The 24530-nt window shown below is 43.9% G+C and overlaps 2 pseudogenes; one reads left to right on the top strand and one right to left on the bottom strand.

Annotated features, from left to right (window-relative positions):
- LOC111962830 (NAD(P) transhydrogenase, mitochondrial-like) overlaps window positions 1-18383 on the bottom strand; it is a 53316-nt pseudogene extending 34933 nt beyond the window's left edge.
- A 2381-nt stretch (window positions 18384-20764) lies between these two features.
- On the top strand, window positions 20765-23795 carry LOC111961076 (coiled-coil domain-containing protein 80-like; annotated as a pseudogene).
- The last annotated feature ends 735 nt before the right edge of the window (window positions 23796-24530 follow it).

Below are 24530 nucleotides of genomic sequence, written 5' to 3'. Positions count from 1 at the left end.
GACTTGCTAGTGTTAGTAGAGAATAGAACAATGTAATGAATGTGAAAGGTAATAAAACACTAACAGGCTGCTTTAACCCCCCACGATAGTCCTGTTAACCCAGGTCAGGGTGAGCGAGAGAGAGGGAGACCACCATACGAGCTCACAGAGACTCATGACATGGCTCGGTTTAGGAAGCCATTATTCTGACAGCCAGCAGTGTTGCTCTGGATCCTCTGCTTTCTACTGTGTCAGCCATTTTATTCCCCTTACGTTATAATTAAGTAAACAACTGACTTAGATCCGGGTGGTGTTCATTAGGGCACACCGTAGCAAAAATTGTGGAACAGAAAATGAAAATGAGCATTAAGTCCAGGTAGCGTCTAATTATTTTACTACATTTTCCTCCATTTGGTACCTCCTGAACATGACCCTGGAAGGCAATGTATGTATAAATGAATGAAGTGTCTAGGCAGTCAGTGCAGTCAGTGCTGGTGTGTCTCACCTAAAGAGTACATGCCAGCGGTGGTCAGGGTAGCCTTGACGGGGGACACGGCAGCAGCCTTCTCCTTGGCCAGCTCCTGCATACTCTTGGGTTTGGGAGGGGCTGCCACTGGGATGTTATCGGGCAGAGGAGCTGGGAAAAGGTTGTTTCCATTCTGCAGCAGATAGAGAGGACAACATTGTTAGAACTACCAACAATCACAAAAAAAACAAAAGGGAGCCTATGGGTTTAAAAGTCACATTTGACCAATATCTTCCAAAATAATTTCCATAACCAAACATTGAGACCCATTTCATTTGCCAACTGCAGACCAGTCTTCCCTCGTTGTGCTAATAACAGATGTAACCAAACCCAGCTGCTTCACCTCACCTGCATGACAACGGATCCTCTGATGACGTGGTCCATAGTGGCGTAGTTAAACTGCTCCTTGACCTCATAGTGGAAGTTCTCAGTGGAAGGGCTGATTGCACAGATGAGCCCGGTCAGGTTGTTGGAGTACAGGGTGCTGGACTGGGTAGGCAGGTGGCTGGGCAGGTCAGCGCAGCCTATGTGGGTCACACCCTAAAAATAACAGAAGCAGCTATTTTACTGAAAGACAAATTGTGGATTCTTTTCTCATCAACCTTTTAGAAAAGGATTTACACTATTTTAGTAGGTAACCTTGTGGTACCAGGTCTAGGCAATCCAAATGATATGGACATAAGCAGGTTCACCACGGTGTCAAAAGAGAAACAAATGATGAAACTGAAGATGAGAATAACAACAGATTCTCTTGACTGACCTTGTGTACAGAGAGTTCTCCAGGCACGGTCCACCACCACAGAGCCATCCTTCATGCTCTCCACCATGTTCTTGGTGATCAGGATGGGAGCCTTGCGACCTGAGGACACAGCACCATGGTCAGAGAGGTCAACACCATGTTGAATAAGCTTCTTGTCTGCATTGCCAGCAGGGTGCTCAATCAGCACAGCAGTTTTTCTATTTTTAGCCAGCATTTTGTACAACAATGTCTTAAAGTCTAGATTTAAAGACAATTAATCAAACCCTGGCAAATAAACAAATTGCAATTTGTTGTTCTCGGTTTATGCTAGGCAATGTTTTCGGGTTCTTTCTGAAGTTTAAACTAGCTTCAAAGTAAACGGATGTCATGAGAACACAGAGAAACTCTTCCAAGGTCAAGTTGAACTGGGAAGAATATGACACAGCAGTACTGCTCAGGCTAGGGTAGGCTTGTGTAGACCAGACCAAAGGAGTCAGCCACTCCACCAGTGTTGTGTTGGAGACCACCTAAAGCGAGACCGAGTCAAGACCGAGACCGGGAGGGAGAGGAGGGGTCCGAGACAAGACCAAGACCAGAAAAATTTGAGTCTAATTGTAATTGTCAAATCACCACCATAATAAAAAAATGTCCAGTATTTCTGTGTTCATATTTCAGAACAACATATGGATTCTTTAGACATTCAGAATAGTAAATAACAGATGTTGAGGGAAAATAGAGCCACTCTACACATTATTACTAACCCAAACACAGTGGGGAACAATGTGGGCTTACTATGCCTTCAGAGAAAGGCTAAGGATTAATAAAATAATAATATTATTATTTTCAATGATGTTCCGATTTTATCTCTTCAGTTGACGAAAAAGAATATCCCAAAAATATCCAATCAGGATTTTTCTTTGGTGGTCTCTGGGGAGATAAATCTAGCTAGCTAGCTAAGTCAGCCATTGGCTAGGCCATCAGACGCTTGATATAAAACCATCTGCCAATGAATTGTATTAGGGCAATTTATTGGAGTGACTGTGGAATCAACCAATCACATTGACTGGGTGGGACCATGTTTACAAACGTTTCTGCCTTCTCTAAGGCCAGCAAACCATTGTGCAATAGCGAGCAATAGTTTTCCCACGGTCTAGCTAGCTTTTTTGTAGGATAGTTTGCAGCGGCTGTAGCAGGTGCTATCGAAGAAGATGTTGTTGCCAATTTGTTAGCTTGTCCCTTTTCAAGAGTTTCAAATGATCATCTGGTGAGTGGAACTGTTTTTTTTTTAATTCTTCAGCTCGCATGCTGTTAGCAATCTCTGGAAATAACTTGTGTGTGAGAAACGTTGTTGCATTCAAACTTTAGATCACTGTTACCTTGTGAGCTACTGTAAATGTGAAACGTTTTTTTGCAATGGGAAGTAATAGTTGTACATTTCAATTGGGAAATGCGTAGCCTAATGGTTGTGTTTTTATGATTGGGACCTACTGGCTTATTTTGTCAGAGTGAATGTACTGCTTATCCTTTAACATCATGCTGTGTGTGACTGCTGTCTTTCCATCGGCCCTATGCAGTGGTGCTTTAACATCATGCCGTGTGTGACTGCTGTCTTTCCATCGGCCCTATGCAGTGGTGCTTTAACATCATGCTGTGTGTGACTGCTGTCTTTCCATCGGCCCTATGCAGTGGTGCTTTAACATCATGCTGTGTGTGACGCTGTCTTTCCATCGGCCCTATGCAGTGGTGCTTTAACATCATGCTGTGTGTGACTGCTGTCTTTCCATCGGCCCTATGCAGTGGTGCTTTAACATCATGCCGTGTGTGACTGCTGTCTTTCCATCGGCCCTATGCAGTGGTGCTTTAACATCATGCGTGTGTGGACTGCTGTCTTTCCATCGGCCCTATGCAGTGGTGCTTTAACATCATGCCGTGTGACTGCTGTCTTTCCATCGGCCCTATGCAGTGGTGCTTTAACATCATGCCGTGTGTGACTGCTGTCTTTCCATCGGCCCTATGCAGTGGTGAAGTGGGTCCTGTGTGAAGGGAATTTTCACTCTCAAAATAACACTTTTTAAAATAAAAATAGAACATCACATTTTTGTTGTTCTAAGTCCACAAAAATCCTTAAACCACATCAGCAGCCAATTTTTGAGTTCTGGGAAAAATCGAAGAAAATATTTTTGGATGGTGTAGTGTTCCTTTTTAATTCAATTGAGCAAAACAAATGCCCTCCCCATTGATAAAAGTCAGCATGGTATATTCTGTCTGGTAGACCTACGTTGCGGTCAACATTTAACTGGGAAGGTTTTTTGGGCAAGGCCTTTAGAAATGCTCATGCAAACAGTACATGATGACTGAAATTATGACTGAAATTACTGAAATTGCGCATCGCAAATAACCTACTAACATAGACTACATACAAAACTTTTTCAATACCTGGTTTGCATACCCATTGTTGCCTCAGTTAGCATTTACTGGTAGATATAAGTTCAAACATCTTTCCTACCGATGCCATTCTTCTGTGAGCTGCTCCATGCGACAACCAGTTGAGAGTGCACTGGTATTACGGTTGATGTCCTTTCAGCATCACAAGGCTGTCACACACAGAAGGCCCAATAGCCGCAGCACTGCGCAAATCTGTCTATAATAGATATAAATACTGTTACAATTTCCCCCCGTTTCTCCTTACTAATAGTGAACCTGCAACTTTCTCAAAATTTCCCCCACTCTTCCCTACGAACGAGTCAAGGAAATTCAGACAAAGTTTGAGGATATTTTTCAGCGAAAGTAAATTAAAGTAAAGTTATGAGTAAAGTAGGAATCCCAGGTTTCAATAGGCCATAAGATGAATATTTCAAGAAAGGAATGTATWTATTTGGCCTGGCGAAGCATTTGTTTTGCGCTGAATGAATAGAAACTGATAATTATGTGTTTTTTACTCCGCTGGTCTTGGCTGGTCTCGAGAAGAAATTAGAGTCCTCACTGTCCGAGACCGAGTCAAGACCGAGTAAAAATGTATCTGACACAGAGACACTCAATATGTGGTCTCGGAACCAAAACCGGTTTTGAGTACTGCATCACTGCTCCCCACCTAACAGGACCTGTAGTGCTAGTTATCCTGTCCCCTATACATGTCCTAGACACGGGACCATTACACAACATCAATGACTTTGACACCACATGCCATGTCAGTAGAAAGGAAAATGTCATTCACAACTACAGCTGCATATCTTATCAAGGCCGTCTACCAATGTAAACAACGTATGACAAAAGAGARTGCCTTCAGAAAGTATTCACACCCCTTGACTTTTTCCACATTTTGTTATGTTACGTTATGTTGTTATGTTTTTTTGTCAATGATCTACACACAAAAAGTTGTAATGGCTTGGCACTCTAAAAGATGTCGCATAAAGCTTACTTCATTATTAAAAATTATTTTCACTGCATCAGGGATTACGTACACAGATGTTTCGGCTTTACAGCCTTCTAGGTACAATTTTGTTTAATTCAAAACAGCACTTGTACAGAACAACCGATGAGCAGTAGGTGCTTCTAAACAGGTTTGCCACTCCTCTGCCAATCAGGGATGTGGCTTTTCTGGTCTACCTGTACACAAATGAGTTACAAAGAAATATAGAATTGTAGGGTATGGGAGCGGGCACGAAAGGCAACTCACAAATCAACTGCCCCAGGTGTCCGCTCACCTAAATACATGATATCAATTCATGAGATAGCCCACGACAAATCATTTTTGTTTGTCTGAATTTGCGGGTTTTACGCATCAGCAAGCTTCTGGGAGAGTACGATGGTTTTCTTTTGATTAGTCAACAATCTAAACACAATACTTCAATGTCAAAGCAGAATAAAAATTCAATACATGTTAGATTCACCTTTGGCAGCGATTATGGCTGTGAGTCTTTCTGGGTAAGTCACTAAGAGCTTTCCACACCTGGATTGTGCAACATTTGTCAAGTATTCTTCTCAAAATTCTTCAAGCTCTGTCAAATTGGTTGTTGATAATTGCTAGACAATCATTTTCAGGTTTTGCCATCGATTATCAAACAGATTTAAGTCAAAACTAACTTAGGCCACTCAGGAACATTCACTGTAGCCTTGTGTTTTAGGTTATTGTCCTGCTGAAAGGTGAATTAATCTCCCAGTGTCTGGTGGAAACCAGGTTTTCCTCTAGGATTTCCATTCCGTTAGTTTTTTTTATCCTGAAACTCCCCAGTCGATTACAAGCACACCCATAAAACTGAATTGCTTTGCCACATTTTTCTCAGTATTACTTTAGTGCCTTGTTGCAAACAGGATGCATGTTTTGGAATATTTTTAATCTGTACAGGTTTCCTTCTTTTCACTCTGTCAAATAGGTTAGTACTATGGAGTAACTACATTGTTGTTGATCCATCCTTAGTTTTTTCCCATCACAGCCATTAAACTCTAACTGTTTTAAAGTAACCAATGGTTCAAAGTGAAATCTGCGAACGGTTTCCTTCCTCTCCGGCAACTGAGTTAGGAAGGATGCCTGTATCTTTGTAGTAGCTGCTTGTATTGATACACCATCCAAAGTGTAATTAATAACTTCACCATGCTCAAACGGATATATGCTTTTTACATTATTGTACCCATCTACCAATAGCTGCCCTTCTTTGCAAGGCATTGAAAAACCTCCCTGGACTTTGTGGTTGAATCCGTGTTTGATATTCACTGTTCGACTGAGGGACCTTACAATTATCTGTATGTGTGGGGTACAGAGATGAGGAAGTAATTCAAAAATCATGTTAAAAACTATTAAGGAAGGGAATAATACCAACTCAGCCTCGAGGGGCAGAGTTAACCAGATGGATAGGGCCTAACCACTACCTTAACTACACTAGGTAACTGAGCTGATGAAGCCTTAAAGCAGCTTAGAACCTGAGAGGATTGGACAGATAAAAGCTGATGATAGCAGTACATGCACTTCGTACATGATTGAAGAAGAACAAAGAAGGGGTGAAATCAGGGATGACAACAGACTGGTTGCCAGTCTTTCTGCTCTCTTGCCAACTCCTTATGGCTTGACGATGACAATGGAGTAGGCCAGAACACAAACAGATCAGACTAGGAGGACAGCAGTGCAGAGGAAGATATAAAGGGGATGTAAAGCAAGTCAAAGAGGACAAAGAGATACAGATTTGTCTCTATGGGAGGGGATAGCGGTAGTGAGGTGTGTGATTAACTCCTTGGACATCTCCTTAGAGTAGCCGCCTTGGCCGTCACCGGCCTCCTTAATGTCCACCTCCAGAGTCTGAGCTTCCAGCAACTTGAACTGCTCTAGGGCTGCCACTCTGGGAAGGGGCACAGGGGACGTCATGGGGGCACTGGCAGTAGGGTGTGAGGGCGCTTAATGAAAGCCCCTGATACATTCTACAGCATCACTGCAGGAGCTTAGGCTATATCTATGATTGTTTTAAGATATCCAGGTAGTAAACAATTTGTTACACAATGGTTGAGCTGGTGAGATTTAAATATTTGAATCTGGAGAGAAGAAAATGAAGAAACAGTGCTTTGTCCTTTTATCCCACCCTTTGAATTAAATGGAAGGAATCTACAGTCCTCAAGAACATTTGCTTCAAATTCCCAATGCAGCTGCTGCCACCATCTGGAGAATTAGCTACATCACACTTTCAAATCTCATTAAAGGATTGGTTCACTATTTTTGAACCAAATCTTTAGTTTTGATGCAAATGGCATGTTATAGAAGGGATTTCACTTGGTTTTGAGACACTTAGACCACCTTCAATAGACTTCCTCAGTGCTCGTTCTGCAGTATGGGAGCTATGGAAAACATGAACAAATAGGTCATTTTAGAAACAGCAAAGCTCTCAGTGTAGTGATGTAGGTCTTTAGATGTTGTGAAAATGAAATTGAGGTATTCCTAACTTCATCTGCAACGTTATATTCCATTTTGTGCAACTCGAATGGTTTCTCCAACCAGCTGTGCTGCACATTATACACCAAAAAACAAGCACAGTTGGTCGGAGAAACTACCTTAGTTGATATTGACCCTTTTTGCCCAGTGTGACTGTAAGTTGCTCTGGATAAGAGCATCTGCTTAATTACCTAAATGTGAAAACAAACACTTGCAAAGCATACTGGGTATTATTATTATGAGCTCTGCCCCTAAACAATTACACATTTGGTCGGTCCGGACCAGACCAAATCTCATGAACGAATCATAGACATCTAGGCTATGTTTCACAAGTTTGAACAACACAGTACAGTACGGCACAGTTCAGTCCAGTTAAACATAGTAGAGTACAGTACGGTACAGAACCAGACAGAGTTTTATTTAGTAGAGTGCTGTACAGTATGTGTCACGCCCTGACCTTAGTATTCTATGTTTTCTGTATTATTTTGGTCAGGTCGGGTGTGACGAGGGTGGATATGATTGTTTTGTATTGTCTAGGGTTTTTGTATGTCTAGGTGTGTGTGTGTAGTCTAGGCATATGTAGGTCTATGGTGGCCTGGATTGGTTCCCAATCAGAGGCAGCTGTTTATCGTTGTCTCTGATTGGGGATCCTATTTAGGTTGCCATTTTCCAGTTTGGTTTGTGGGTTATTGTCTATGTGATGTTGCATGTCTGCACGCAGTGTTTATATCGGTCACGGTCGTTTTGTATTAGTTTGTTCAGTATATTTCTTTATTAAAAGAAGTATGTATTATAATCACGTTGTGCCTTGGTCTCCTCTCTACGACGTTCATGACAGTATGTGTACAGTAGACTTTAACCCGTGTGTGGTGTTCGGGTCTGTGGGACCCATTTTCAATGTTTACTAAAAGAAAAATGATACAATTAATACTTTTTTCAACCTGAGACTCATTGGTCTTGGCTCATTTTCTGTGAAGAACATGTTTTCATTGAGTGCACACTGTGCACCCCCCTACACATTTATATTACATATGTGGTGTTCGGTCCACTAGACCCGAGGGTAATAAAAGTGTGTGTGTAGATGAAAACCAGTAAAAATTTAACTAAAAGGTTTGCTGTGTGCCATTCTCTTCCTCCTCCCTGATCCTGCTGTTTCAACATAGCACCAAGAACTTGTCTGTCTCTCTGCCTGTCTGCCTGTCTTCCGCTTTTCTCGCACTCTGTACCCTTTGTATTGTGTGAAACTACACAATGTCTTGCGGGAACCTGCACAATGTTATTACAATACATTATTTCAATATATTGTAAAAAAAAATCTGTATTTTCCCACACTCTACCACAACCAGTTCCAAATTGTGGGGGGGACACAACAAATAAATAGGTTTGCATGCGTGGCTCCTTACCACAATCAATCAGTATGGCAAAAATTATCTCTGCTCTGAGGGCCTTAGAAATCATTTTTGCTGCGAGAGAAGCTAGTGTGGAAGACTGTCTCTGTCAATTCAGAGTCTGATAGGGAGTTGGCAGAAGATGATGAGATTGACCCTCAGCCAGCCCCAGGACCAGCCCGTCAGCAATCAGCTCATCAGCAGCCTGCAGGAGGAGAAATATGGATGTAAAAATAATGTGAAATGTAATGGTCTTATTGCCCAAGGAATGAGCCACCCCGCATTGCTGCCAATGTGATAAGGATGCAACCAGGGCCGACGTGGATGGTGGTTACTCATGTGCGGGACATAGTCTTGTTTTGAACTGTTCATCCCAGACACCATCCATGTCTGGGAGAGAGATGGATCAAACTCATGTACATGCATACTTTGGGGTTCTTATCCTTGCTGGTGTTTTCAGATCCAATGGGGAATCCACAGAAACCCTGTGGGATGCAGAAACTGGCAGAGAACTTTTCCGTGCAACAATGTCTCAGGAAAACTTCCACATTATTTCCAGGATTATCCACCATTTCCAGGATTATCCATTATCCGCAAATAAATTACATTGAATTCAGAGATAGCCTATAGGCCAATGCAGAAGTAGGCCTATAACTTCAATCATCAACTAAGTGAAATACATAGGCCTAAAGCCAACAAATAAAAACAGTAGAAAATATCCTGATGAAAATTCTGTTTCTTTCAATCGCATTAATCTCTCTACTCTGCCTGTCTGCTTTCCTTTCCATCTTTCTTGACTTGAGTTGTCGATAGTGATGTGCAACATTAGCTAGGTTTCCATCCAATTGGCAACAGATTTTCATGCAAAAATATTAAAAATCCATATTGCACCATTTCCCCCCGATTTTTCAGGGGGTGCTGCAGCACCCTCAGCACACCTACTTCCCACGGGTATGCATAAAAATACATTTTGCAGCTAAATTCCCATGTACTGAATAAAAAATACAAGTTAACTGAAAGTTTTCTGACAAATGCAGATAGTGTGCACACTGCGCAGATGGCCTACATGAGATTATTTTGGACAAAAGAGTGAGATTATTTTTATTTGTCAAACAGCAGCCAAGCATCTATGGTCATGTCACCAGAATAAGACCCTCGATATTTATTGGAAAGGAGCATCAAGCTCATCAACTTGCACTTTCACCACCCTGTGAAGTTCATCATAACTTATTTAATTTTCATTTAAAGTTTTAGTGTCACATGCACGAGTACAGTGAAATACCTTTCTTGCCAGTTCTAAACCCAGCAATGCAGTTATAATTTATTTCATCTGAAGCCTAATAAACTGCATGTTTACTTTGATATGATGGTTATTATATCAATATTTGCGGTCGGAGGCCGAGCAGTTACCATAACAGGCAGTGATGCAACCTGTCAGGATGCTCTCGATGGTGCAGCTGTAAATCCTTTTGAGGATCCGAGGACCCATGCCAAATCTTTTCAGCCTCCTGAGGGCGAATACTTTTTGCCATGCCCTCTTCACGACTGTCTTGGTGTTTGGACCATGCCCTGATTGACTGGTCACCACTACTCATATGAAAACTTTGGATTGAAATGTGGTTTATGAGACCCAAATATGGATGTCTGTGGTATTTGGTGTAAGATATTATGTCTCCAGCAGGTGGTAGTGTCGGACAGTTTTACATACTCGAAGGCCTTTAAAACTGGGACAATCCATGTGGAAGCTGCCGTTGCAAGATTTGAGATTTGACTGGGAAACATAAAATGCAAATGTAGTGAATAAACCAAATAGTAAAACCCTGCAGTTTCTCTCCATACACATTGTTTTCTTGTATTCATGCTAGTTGTAGGTCAGACATGGGTCTGGTGCCATTAGATCAAATTCCCCAACCAAACTTGGTAAGGTGATGACTGGAAAGATAGAAGTGTGTGAATAAATAATAGCACATTACCTGATCCTAATTGATACCTTGAAGTTGAAACAGCGTGCAGTCAAACTCAGCATGACAAAGCAAGGAGACTCATATCCACGATGATACCATTTCTTTATGTCTTTGGTTTTAACTCTCCTTGCATGTGGTGCAGAGAGTTGGTTCCTGTTTTGTCTTAACTGTCTCTATGTTAGGAATGTGTGGTTACCGCGGGTGTTAGCTAGTTCAGCTTTAAAAGGATGTTGCCTTGAAATAACCAATAGCATTTTCTTTTACTACTTTCATTTATCTGCTTGTTACGCCCTAATACTTATCCTCACATTGAAGTGTTTAACCATTTTCTTTTCAGGACAACCAGGGCTACTAGTGCAACACAAACCAGTTTTACATAAACAGTAGCATTCATGAGTTTTATTGACAAATGTCAGTAAAAAAAAGTCTGCCAAGCAAAAACCTGTTAAAAATGGAATTTATAAGAATGCACAGTGGGAAATAAATATCCAACTTGTCAGTGACAACTGTGTGGAATTTGGAGTTTGTGACAGCTACTATGTGAACTTATTACAGTATTATAGACACTTTGTCCTGGGATTTCCTAGTATCTTCTATGTAGAAGAACCCTTACCTTCTAACAAACTTCTAACTGTTCAGACTTTACAGACGTTCTCTTTCAAGTACTCGCTTCTATGTACAGTAAAACAAATCAAATCAAACTTTATTTGTCACATGCGCCAAATACAACAAGTGTAGACCTTACCGTGAAATGCTTACTTACAAGCCCTTAACCAACAGTGCAGTTCAAGAACAGTTTGGTTGGTTGAGGTAATTTGTACATGTAGCAAGGGGGGAAGTGACTATGCATAGATAATAAACAGCGAGTAGCAGCAGTGTACAAAACAAATGGGGGGGGGGGTGTCAATGTAAATAGTCCAGGTGGCCATTTGATTAATTGTTCAGCAGTCTTATGGCTTGGGGGTAGAAGCTGTTAAGGAGCCTTTTGGTCCTAGACTTGGCGCTCTGGTATCGCTTGCCATGTGGTAGCAGATAAAACAGTCTATGACAAGGGTGACTGGGGTCTCTAACAATTTTATGGGCTTTCCTCTGATACCGCCTATTATATAGGTCATGGATGGCAGGAGGCTTGGCCCCAGTGATGTACCGGGACGTACGCACTACCCTCTGTAGCGCCTTACGGTCAGATGTCGAGCATTGTAATATAACTTTAACTTATCGTCCGTACTTTCCGCTGGTCTTGCCCACGCGTCGTGAGTTTGGAAAGTGTACTGAACGCTAGAACAACAAGGGGGAATTTGGACATAAATGATGGACATTATCGAACAAAACAAACATTTATTGTGGAACTGGGATTCCTGGGAGTGCATTCTGATGAAGATCATCAAAGGTAAGTGAATGTTTATAATGTTATTTCTGACTTAGGTTGACTCCATAATATGGCGGATATATTTGTGTCTTGATTGGGCTCTGAGCGTCAACTCAGATTATTGCATGGTTTGCTTTTTCCGTAAAGCTGACAAAAAATTCAATGCATAACAGTTGTATCTTTTAGCAATGTTTATTATGAGTATTCCTGTAAATTGATGTGGCTCTCTGCAAAATCAAAGGATGTTTTGGAACTTCTGAACGTAAGGCGCCAATGTAAACTCAGGTTTTTGGATATAAATATGAACTTTACCGAACAAAACATACATGTATTGTGTAACATGAAGTCCTATGAGTGTCATCTGATGAAGATTATCATAGTGATTAATTTTATCTATATTTCTGCTTCTTGTGAATCCTCTCTTTGGCTGGAAAAATGGCTGTGTGATTCTGTGAATAGGCACTCACCTAACATAATCGTTTGGTTTGCTTTCGTCTTAAAGCCTTTTTGAAATCGGACACTGTGGCTGGATTTACAACAAGTGTATCTTTAAAATGGTGTAAAATACATGTATGTTTGAGGAATTTTAATTATGGGATTTCTGTTGTTTTGAATTTGGCGCCCTGCAGTTTCACTGGCTGTTGAAGAGGTGGGACGTTACCGTCTCACGTACCCTAGAGAGGTTAAAGGTCTTGCTCACATCGGCTACCGAGAGAGTTATCAGACAGTCATTCAAAACAGCTGGTGCTCTTGTGCATGCTTCAGAAGCGAGCATAAAAGGCATTTAGCTCATCTGGTAGGCTCGCGTCACTGGGCAGCTCGCGTCTGGGTCTCCCTTTGTAGTCCATAATACTTTTCAAGCCCTGCCACATCCGACGAGCGTCAGAGCCGATATAGTAGGATTCAATCTTAATCCTGTATTGGTGCTTTGCTTGTTTGATGGTTTGTCTGAGGGCATAGCGGGATTTCTTATAAGCTTCCGGATTAGTGTCCCGCTCCTTGAAAGCAGCAGCTCTAGCCTTTAGCTTGATGCGGATGTTGCCTTAATCGATGGCTTCTGGTTGGGATATGTACGTACGATCACTGTGGGTACGACGTCGTCGATGCACTTATTGATGAAGCCGATGACTGAGGTGGTRTACTCCTCAATGCCATYGGAKGAATCCCRGAACATATTCCAGTCTGTGTTAGCAAAACAGTMCTGTARCKTAGCATCCGCGCCATCTGACCACTTTCATATTGAGCGAGTCACTGGTACTTTCTGCTTTAGTTTTCGCTTGTAAGCAGGAATCAGGAGGATAGAATTAGTCAGATTTGCCAAATGGAGGGCGGGGGAGAGCTTTGTATACACCTCTGTGTATGGAGTAAAGGTGGTCTATAGTTTTTTTCCCTCTGGTTGCACACGTGACATGCTGGTAAAAATTTGGTAAAACTTATTTAAGTTTGCCTGCATTAAAAGTCCCAGGCCACTAGGAGCGCCTGGATGAGCATTTCCTTGTTTGCTTATGGCCTTATAGAGTTGGTTGAGTGCGGTCTTAGTGCCAGCTGTTATTGACAAATACACACACACACCCCCACCCCTCGTCTTACCAGACGTAGCTTCTCTGTTCTGCCGCTGCATGGATAATCCCGCCAGCTCTATATTATCTGTGTCGTTGTTCAGCCATGACTCTGTGAAATATAAGATATTACAGTTTTTAATGTCCCGTTGGTAGGATCATCTTAATATTAGGTCATCAACTTTATTTTCCAATGATTGCACGTTAGCCAGTAGAACAGATGGCAGTGGGAGTTTACTTGCTCGCCTACGAATTCTCAGAAGGCAGCCCGACCTCCGCCCCCCTTTTCTCCTTATTTTCTACACGCARATTATGGGGATTTGGGCCTGTTCCCAGGAAAGTAGTATATCCTTCTTGTCGGACTCATTCAAGGAAAACTCTTCTTCCAGTTCGAGGTGAGTAATTGCTGTTCTGATGTCCAGAAGTTATTTTTGGTCATAAGAGATGGTAGAAGCAACATTATGTATAAAATAAGTTGAGTATGGCAACTGATCTGACGCTCGTCGGAGTAGCGAATGAATCAAGCCCCTCTGGTCATTCTCGCCTCTCTTCCTTGCGGAAGATCAGTGAAGCTTTCGTCAGCTCCTGAAGCTCTCATCAGCACAACTTGAATCGTGTCTTCTTATTTAACTCTTCTCWGGTGAACCTCAATGTTAACACTGCCGAACGTAGGACCTCAGCTCTCGTCCTTTGTGTTGAACAACTGACTGAAAGGAAMATTTTTGCATCGTGTAGAAATAGATATTTTGATTTTTCTACCCCCCTAAGTTGCATGTGGTAGCTATTGTCACACAACTAGCTACTGAGACTTGACTAGCTATCGCCGCAACGCTTAGCTAACTTGGCTAGCTCGCTGCAAGGCCAGCTATATCACCAAACTGGCTTTTCTACCTGGAAAGGTACAATTTCTAGCTCTCTCTCGTTTAGTTCAACCCACGTTCCCTCATGCCATGTTGACTAGACTGACTGCCCTTACATCACAGCTCGACGTTCGAAACACTTAATTCGTCGAGAGACCAATAAAACACACTTTCTAAGGCTGGCATATTGAAAACTAGCTAGGCTATTAGCCCACGGGGCGAACGCTAGCTAACTTATGCTTTGCCAAAGGAATACAGTTATTGAAGCCATGGAGTCTGCTGATCCTGCACAGGGAGAATCGAGCAGGGCTCCTGCCCCAGCACCGACACACCTGTGTACATGCGGGACTATGATAGCAGGAAAGGATACACACACACACACACACTGCGTATACTGCCTGCTTGTGGCTTCTTGAGCATGCTAAGCCAGCACTTGCTAACCATGTGTGCACTGTAGGGAATTTCCCCCGACCACCCTCAGAAGGAGAATGTGCAGAGCATCCCTCCCCGAGGCTCATCTTCCTCACAGCCTTCGGGCTAGGAGGCTACCCCAAAACCACAACTCACCTGGGCCAAGGTGATGGATGTGTACCCCGAGGACTTCCACCCACTGTTTCAAGATATAGCAACGAGTGAGCGGGGTGGGAAAGGCATGGCGAGGGCATGGCTAATCTCGTCCACCTAGAAGAGGAGGAGGAGGAAGAGGATGCTTAAGTCAGCAGCTCAGGGCCCTCTGCCGTCCTCGGCAGAGCATCATTGCCCGATGATACATTTGTTTACGCTTATACACAGGTGTTTGGCGACGCAGATAGCTAATTAGCACAGGTACGCCTTCTTCTGTAAACAAACACTGTAACATGGACATATGGCCATGTGGGAACCCTAACCCTATAAAGGTGTGTAGTAATTTAACCTTTTGTTTTTTGAAAAAAAAATCTTGCTGATATGAAAGATACATTCCTTAGTTTTACAAATGCGTACCTCATCAGGGCTCTTAACAAAAGTCTTCCAGCCAGAAGATACTAAAGATACTAAAGGTAGCTAGCGTCAATAAATGAGTTATTAAAACCCTACACCTCGTGCAGCAGCAAATTTCTATGCATCCGCTCACATGGAAGACTGAGGGGTCTAACTCTACCTGTCACGCCCTGACCATAGAGAGCCTTTTTATTCTCTATGTTGGTTAGGTCGGGGTGTGACTAGGGTGGGTAATCTAGGTCGTTTTTTTCTATGTTGGCCTGGTATGGTTCCCAATCAGAGGCAGCTGTTTATCGTTGTCTCTGATTGGGGATCATATTTAGGCAGCCATTTCCCCACTGTGTTTTGTGGGATCTCGTTTTTGTGTTGTTGCCTGTGAGCACTCCAGAGCTTCACGTATCGTTTGCTGTTTTTTTTATTGTTTTTGTGCGTTTCATGAAATAAAAGATGTGGAACCAATATCACGCTGAGCCTTGGTCCGAATGCTATTTCGACGATCGTGACAGAAGATCCCACCACACCAGGACCAGGACTTGGGAGGAGATCTTGGATGGGAAGGGATCCTGGACTTGGGAGGAAATCCTGGCAGGACAGGATTGCCTTCCTTGGAGGCAGATGCAAGGAGAGATGGGAGGACAGCGCCGACGCCGGGGTTCGCGGCCACAACAGAAGCCCAAAGGACAGCCCCCAAACATTTTTGTGTGTGAGGAGGGATACCGGAGAAAGGAGTTGGCTAGGAGTATGCGGCAACGCAGGCGTTTGGAGGATTGTGTCATCAGTCCGGTGAAACCTGGGCCGGCTCCACGTATCTGGCCTCCAGTGCGCCTCCCCAGTCCGGTACGTCCTGTGTCTCTTCCTCGCACTCTCCCTGAAGTGTGTGTTCCCAGTCCGGTGCCACCTGTGCCGGCTCCACGCACCAGGCCTCCAGTGCACTTTCCCAGTCCGGTACGTCCTGTGCCTGCTCCTCGTATGCGCCATGAAGTGCGTGTCCAGCGGCGGTCCGCAATCCCCAGTGACGGTCCACGGTCCGGAACCTCCAGCGACGGTCCACGGTCCGGAACCTCCAGCGACGGTCCGGAACCTCCAGCGACGGTCCACGGTCCGGAGCTTCCAGGCAAGGCGTCCAGTCCCGCTCCAGGGCCGGAGCCTTCCTCTGCGCCGGTGCCCGGTCCGGGCACGGCGTACAGTCCCGCTCCAGGGCCGGAGCCTTCCTCTGCGCCTGTGCCCAGTCCAGGCACGGCGTCCAGTCCCACTCCGTGGCAGGAGCCTTCCTCTGCGCCAATGTCCGATCCAGGCACAGCGTCCAGTCCCGCTCCATGGCCGGAGCCTTCTTCTGCGCCGGTGCCCGGTCCGGGCACGGCGTCCAGTCCTGCTCCATGGCCAGAGCCTTCCTCTGCGCCAATGTCAAGGCACGGCGTCCAGTCCCGCTCCAAGGCCGGAGTCTTCCTCTGCGCCGGTGTCCAGTCCAGGCATGGCGGCTAACTCAGCTCCATGGCCGGAGTCTTCCTCTGCGCCGGTGCCCAGTCCGGGTGTGGGTTGTTGTGGGAGCTGGGGTGATGATGATGGGGTTGCTGGAAAACCCCCTCTCTCCCATCGCTCCATGGTTTGCAGCACGCGATCCATGGCTGTGCCGATACTTTGCAACATAGTCGCGTGCTGCTGAACGCGCTCCTCTATAGGTAGAGGAGGGCTGTGTGCACCTGCTAACTCCATTGAAGGTGCGTGTTTCTGTCAGAGTCTAGGTGATGTGGGTAAGGCGGGGTCAGGCGCAGGACACAGAGATGAGTAATAATAGTAACTTCACTCAAAATAATCTTCCAACAAGGAGAACGAAAATCCATAATCACATAAACGAGACAACTGACAACAATAAACACAAAACCATGATGGCTCCAGGGGGTTAAATAGGGAAATAATTTAAATGTAATGGGAACCAGTTGTGTACAATACAGACAAAACAAATGGAAAAAGATATGTAGATCGGTGGAGGCTAGAAAGCCGGTGACGTCAACCGCCGAACGCCGCCCGAACAAGGAGAGGCACCAACTTCGGCGGAAGTCGTGACACTCAATGTGTGTTGGGATGATGCGCTTTTAGATGTCTCTTGAGGCTGGTAGTAATTCTCCCCATTAACTTGTGTTCGGTCTTGTTTGTATCGATACAATAGGAAAAGTGGCTCCAAACATCATCCCTTTTTCTACCAGAAGCTTGTACAACCAGGAGAGTAGCCATGGCTTGTGCCTTATTTGCATCAATAATTTGTTGCCGCCAGATTGGAGAACGGTTTTCCGGGCAGAGAGGTGACTCGTGAATGACCTGGGCATGGTTAATTTATTTTCCACCAATAACACTATYGCAACATTGCAATGAGAAAGCCTTACAATTCTGCTAATGTTATGCATGCTTTTGATTGGACCAAATAAATAACATTGAAAGCTTTCAATCTCTCCAAAGAACTCTTGTTCAGTCCATTTACTAGTCAGACTTTAGTCACAGAGATAATTTTGTCTCATTTTCGTCAATCGAAATGAAAAATATTTTTCGTTTAGTTGTAGTTTTTTCTTGGTCTGTTTAGTTAGTTATTGTCTTGTCAAGTGCCACTGAAAAATAGGTGTTTGACTAACATTTTTGTTGACGAAATTAACATTGAGCAAAAAATACAACAAAGGGCAACTCGGTACAATGCTGCCAGAGGGAATTCTAGGACCACTGGCGAGCGAGAATCATCTAACGTGGGCGACTCGCTACAATGCTGCCAGAGGGAATTCTAGGACCACTGGCGAGCGAGAATCATCTAACGTGGGCGACTCGCTACAAGAGCAGATGGCGCACATGAAGCCAACCGTTTTCAACGGGATTCTAGCTTCAATAGCAAATGACGACTCAGCTCGCATGCTAGAGCTGGAAATCTCCCATCTATTGAGCAAGGGCGCAATCAGAGCAATACCAGTGGAAGATAGCCATTTCAGCTTCTACTCCTTGTACTTCTTGGTTCCCATGAAGGAGAGGGAGGGTGAATTGGGCGTGCGCCCCATACCTCGCTGTCCCCTTCGGGCTAGCACTAGCTCCTCTGACGTTCTGAAACTATGTGGAGGCGGTTCTAGCATCGCTGAGAATCAGGGGACTGAGAGTCTCCGCCTAAATAGACTATTACCTACGTTGCTCCCCATCACAGGAGCAAGCAGTGCGAGACACGGCTTCCTTTGTGACCCACCTCACCGAGTTAGGGCTCAAGATCAACCAGATAACGAGCCCACACAGAGAATAGAATACCTAGGCACCCGGCTGGATTCTCTCTCTTATCGGGCTACACAGACGGACGGCTACACGGACAGCTACTGTTCCACAGGGAGAGGCACTGTGGTTCAGGCTCCGAATGTGTCTCCCAGTGTTGGGGTTGATGGTGTCCACTATCTCAGTTGTACCAATAGTTCTTCTGCGAACAAGAGACTTCCATCATTGGTTATCAGCCCATCGTCTGTGTACACGACGTCACCTCGCTCAAAAGATAACGGTAACCTCTGAATGTCTCTCGGGTCTTCGTCACTAGAAGAGCCCCTCAATCTTTGTTTCTGGCCCTCTTCTAGGGTTCGTGTCAAGAGACGCATCCCTCACAGGGTGGGGTGCAGTCTACAAGGTAAGAGCAGTAAACGGCGTGTGCTCCCGACAACTCTGCCTCGCTCATATAAAATACCTCGAACTGCTGACAGTGTTCCTTTTACTAAGACGTTTTCTGCCCTTCCTCCGTAATTGTCACATCCCAGTCAGGACAGACAATACATCTGTTGTGGCATACATCAACCGCCAGGGTGGCACTCGCTCTCTGCATCTACACAGACTAGCTGTCAAGATGATTAAACAGCAGTCTGTAGCTCAAACACACAATGTTTAAAAGGGTTAGGAAGCACTAAACCATGCCACCGTTACTGTAGGACTCATCGTCTTGGCTCTTATCATTGCTTCACATCAGAAGAAAACAATGTGAAACATTCTTATCTTTTTCTTTTCTCAGTCATTACCAGGAGCACAAATGTTTCCATGCAAACTTAGCATTCTTGAACTCATCTTAATGTAGGTGAATGACATTAATATCTGTCACTATATCCCTGCTATTGGCAGAGGATACGTGCTTACATTCATTTCATAAGTTCTGACCCCTTCCTCTTTTTGGGTGATTTCTGTCCATCTTATCGTGGAGTCTTCATTTGCATGGTGCAATGTGTTGAGTGCAAAGACAAACTGCAGACCTGTTCCCTTCTGCACTAAGTGCCCAGAAAAAGTATACAGACAGACCAACACTGATATATGACATACAGTTTGAGGCATTTTGACATTACTGTTGTGCTGTTCACCCTCATTTGAAGTGTAAGGTCATGACTTTCACTGGACAGTCTAACTCTTTCTTCCTTTCAATTGAAAAAAAGTGGAACTTAAAAGAGACACTCGACATCTGAAAGACCCATCAATTTCACACCAGTCAAGTGAAAGAGATACTGTAGCACCCCTCGAAAGATTGAGCAGGAAATGATTTTGCCATAGTCTGGACAACACTTGCTTTGGTGTGTGGTGTGAGTGTCAACCTCTCCAACTCATGACTGAGATCGTGAATTAGTAAAAACAATGCATTAAAAAGAAAAACATGAATCAAGAAAGCTACGTGTTGCTATTTGTCATCTACAGTATAAAGTCAACGCTTGAATATCTGACAGATGTTGGAATCAAAACTATAAAATGAAACCATTCTCTAAATCTTAGCCATAATTGTCTCCCGTCTGTGTCTATTTAAAGCCTTCTCTCCCCCCAGGCTAGGTCCTCTTATACACTCTTAGAAAAAAAGGTGCTATCTAGAACCTGAAAGGATTCTTCGTCTGTCCCCAAAGGAGAACTCTTTGAAGAACCATTTTTGGTTTCAGGTAGAACCCGTATGGGTTCCATGTAGAACCCTTTCCACAGAGGGTTCTACATGGAACCCAAAAGGGTTATACCTGGAACCAAAAAGGGTTCTCCTATGGGGACAGCTGGTGAACCCTTTTGGAACCCTTTTTTGTTTACGACTATTGAGGAAAATGTGTGTTCCTGTGCAGTGCATGATGTTTACATGCGTTCTAATTGTCAGGAAATATATCCTGTGTTKATTTTAGATGTACAATACAGATCAATGTTTGTTTTGTTCCTGCACTGTTTGATGTTAGAATCTGTAACAGCTCAGGTTTCAGTACCCCTCCCGCTCTCTCAAACCTCTTCTCTCATCCTCTTCTTCTTCTCTCCTCCTCTCTGTTATTCTATAGCTCGGCCTCTAACACAGGTAGTCTCAGTCTGAAGTGGAGATGCCACCAAGCATGCTGCTTGAGTGTGTATGCTTTGAAGTTGAAAGATCCCTGGAGATTCCTGTAACAAGGTCAGAGAATAATGTGAACCAGGAGTCCTCCTTATCCCCAGTCAACCCACTCTTCTGGTGAGAAACATTATCCCCCACTTACCACCACCCCACTGAGGATGTCTAGACTGTTCTCTGCTCTGCTTGTCCTGGTTTCTCTGTGGAGTCACAGCCCAGGGGTGTCTGCCGTACGGCCAGGGAAGGGCAGACATCAGACCAGACCCCAGTATGAAGAACCTGCTGGTGTCCTGGCTCCGGAGGAAGATCATGAGGGTGGCGGAGAGGGAAACCCGGAAAGTCCTGCAGCAAGCCTCGAGCGAGAAAAATATTTTCTGGTTGATTTTGCAGGTAAGAAGCATTTGTGGGTGATCACAGCCCCGTCTCACAGCGACAACTACCTCCACATGATGGAGAAACAGATCCATGACATGGAGCAGGAGAGGCTAAACTGCCGCCTGGCCGAGAGGGACACCGTTATCGTCACCATCATCCAGAACGCAATGATGGAAGGCAGGATCCAGAAGACCACCTTCCAGGGAGAGGCCACTGTGGAGAGCATGGACCCAGGCATGGTCACAAAGCTAATGCATTACCTGGAGCTGGGGGACCAAGGCTTCTCCGTGCTAGTCAGGAAGAAGAACCTGAGGGTGAGTGAGCGGTTTGCCTACCCCGTCCATGTAGAAGCCGTCCTCAAAGTTATTGATCAGTTCCCCATACGCAAGCTCGAAAAACTCACTAGGAAGAGCTCCCGTCTGAAATGTAAAATTATCAAGAAGAGGATGGTGAAGAAAAAGACTCCTGTGATAAGAAGGTATCCAGTCCCCATATGCAGGCAAACGTAAGGAAGCCCGTGGAAAAGAAGGCTGCACTGAAGAGCAAAATTCCGGACATCCTCAGTGGTCGCTCCAGGTTCGTCATTCGAAAGACACCCCTTGATTCAAAAGGAACACAAATATTAATCACAGGGAAGGCAAACTCCAAAGCTGCGGGGGAGGACAACCCCAAAAAATTATGGAAATGTTGCTACAGAAAGAAAAACATATCCCTCTACTGTGGAGGCAAGAGAAAAAGACTATAGCCAACTTTAGTGATAATAGGCCAAAACCAGAGGACTTTGGTGGGGGAGGAGAATCCTTGAGGAAAAACAAATCCAAAAGAAAAAGCAAAGGGAAGAATGATGGGCAGAAGAAGAACAGAAAAGGCAAAGGGAATAAATCCCACAGAGATGTGAAAGAGAACAACCAGGAAGCACTGATGGACTTTGTAGAGCAGTTGAAGGGGAACAGAAGACTTATGGTAAATGCTTTTATGAGTAACTTTTAAGTCTATCAATCAATCTGTTTGTTTGTGATAGATGTGCTCATTAATTTGGGATACAGGTGATAGCCACGCCCAGTGACAGTACACCTCAGTATGTCCAGCAGAGGGAGGAGAACGGGCTTCATTTCTGTGACCTCGCCCTCAGGAAAGTTACTATGGCAACCATCCTGAGCTCAGGGTCTGATACCACCCTCACCCTGCACCACTACCAACTTGGCACTGCTATGTGTGTGTCTGTGTCTACAGAATCGATCTCTCTCAGATTGATCCTAAATAAATTTCTCTTCAGGATTATAGTGTCGTTATAATAACTAAACATCTGGTTTTCCTCTTTGAGCTTCCCTACCGTAAAACTCTGGATTTCTATATTTGTTCCAGATCCTGAGCCTCAATTCACCTCAATACCAGAGAAGTTCACTGACCCAGATCTCATCTCTCGACTGATAAAGGAGTACGGGATGTCCTCCAAGGATTTCTCCATGACTCTGACTGACTACGACCCAAAGCTCAATGTAAAGGTCATCTCTCTCCCCTTTGCGGTGACACTAATCATTTGGTTACACAGATTACCAAGTTTAGTAGTTCCGTAGTGATCAATTGACACATTCATTATGTGATATTTGTGTCCTGATGGGTTATGTGTTCTAGAAAGTATTTCATGTACCTCCACCCTCATCTGCGTTGATGGATTATGTTGACACCTTTCCGTCGTGACGGTCTGAAATGGAGAGGGAGAGAAACTCCTGTCGCCTGCTCCAAATCCCAACAACAGGGTGGGGCACTGCTGAGGTATGAGATTAAGTCAACACAGTACCTTACTGTCTGACTAGTAATGGTTACAAAGCAGGGCACAGATAATAATAGAGCCATTTACCCCAACCAGGTTCATGTCTAAAAGGAGACTGCTGATCGTCTCTACTTCATCTGAGGATGACTACTCCTTCCAACAGCAGCTCCAGGGGCTGAGAGGACAGGCCTGTCCTATGGGTCAGGCTCCCTGTTAAACATCTCCAACCAGAGATGTTGTTTTTTTATAAGATGATACTGTGTACTGACATGTCAACAGACAATGTCAACATGTCATGCATTGTGTGTTTTTGGACAGGAAATAGAATCCAAATCCCTTTGAATGATCCAACCATTCCTGTACACAGACCTTACCCAAGAGATATGCTACAGAAAAACAATCTTTCTATTTCCTTCTGTCATTTCCCACACTGATTCTATCCTACTTATTAACAGTCAATTGTTGATGGAAATAATCGGGAAATGGCATGACAAACACCTTTCCTTTATTCTTCTCAGGGAAGAACCAAACTGAGAAGGAGCGTTTGTCATGGGTTGTGGTCAACGGTCTCCGGGATCAGCTGAAGCTCAACCGGGAGTACTTCAGTGTGGTGGGGAAGGACGGGGATATGAATGTCTGGTTCCCCTCCCCATGTGGTCTCTGGCCAACATCTATGACCTGGTGGCCTCCATGGAGCTGCGGCAGCAAGAGGAGAAGCTGCAGAGGACTTTGGGTATTCACTGTCCTGAGGATACTGGCGGAATTTACCAAGATCGTGATGATGAAGCAGACGAGCGCTACTTTTACCACAGGTCAGAGGTCAGAGGAGTGAACGAGAGAAAACAGCCCAAAGACCTTAAAAACACCATGGCAGCAAGCTCAAATGAATGTTTAATGGTTGTGGGTAAAACACTTGACATAATAACAGATGAAATCATAACCATTAAAGGAATTTTATTAGAAATGTCTTTGCAAACTAGCATTTTGTACTTTGAAATTGCTAACATTACCAAAACAATATCTACAAATAGTTGACGTGTTTCTTGAAATGAAGTTATTTTCTATAATTGGGAAGTTGACATCTGGTTTCTTTTAAATCTACAGACCTGGACAGCTGTAAAAAGTGAAAGTCATTAAAAAAACGATGCCTGAAGGTGTGCTTCGAAAGCTCCGCTATTTGGCTACACCAATCACACAAGACTACATTGTTATGAAAAATAACTTGCAGTCTTACAGTTACAGGCTTGTAGACTAACGTTAAAATCCAGGTAGTAGGATAGGAATTGGTTTGACAAGAGAATGTAAGGTGATTAGCTGTAGGCTAATAGTCATCTGTGTTTCATGTTTACGTAACATAGAATAGGAATAAGATGGGTCTAATGAATGTGGTTGTATTTGACCTGGATTTTTGTCTGTTGTCTTAGAGCTATGCTGGGTCTATGCCGGGATTAGTGGGGAGAAAAAATATGTTCAGCAGCTTTGAACTGGACACAGATGACTAGGTGCAGGGCAATTCCACGATAACAGAATAATGCTGGGTCTCTGACTTTTCACTTTAAAAGTATTCCAAACAAAAACCATAGATCGCAAAGTTTAACAACCATACAACTCTATGCACATGGACTACGTTTAGCAATTACCAGAGAGATTTTTACAAAACACATTTAATTGAAGAACAGTGCAGGTGTAAAGTTTGGTAACAGAATGAAAGTAGAATCTCCCTCATTTTTTTTTATGTGACCACGTTTTCCAAAAGCTCTTAAATAATTA

The sequence above is a fragment of the Salvelinus sp. IW2-2015 genome, linkage group LG4q.1:29, assembly GCF_002910315.2.
Source record: "Salvelinus sp. IW2-2015 linkage group LG4q.1:29, ASM291031v2, whole genome shotgun sequence".
Taxonomy (NCBI): domain Eukaryota; kingdom Metazoa; phylum Chordata; class Actinopteri; order Salmoniformes; family Salmonidae; genus Salvelinus; species Salvelinus sp. IW2-2015.
Note: the sequence above shows the minus strand (reverse complement) of the source record. Positions and strands in the feature narration are given on the sequence as shown.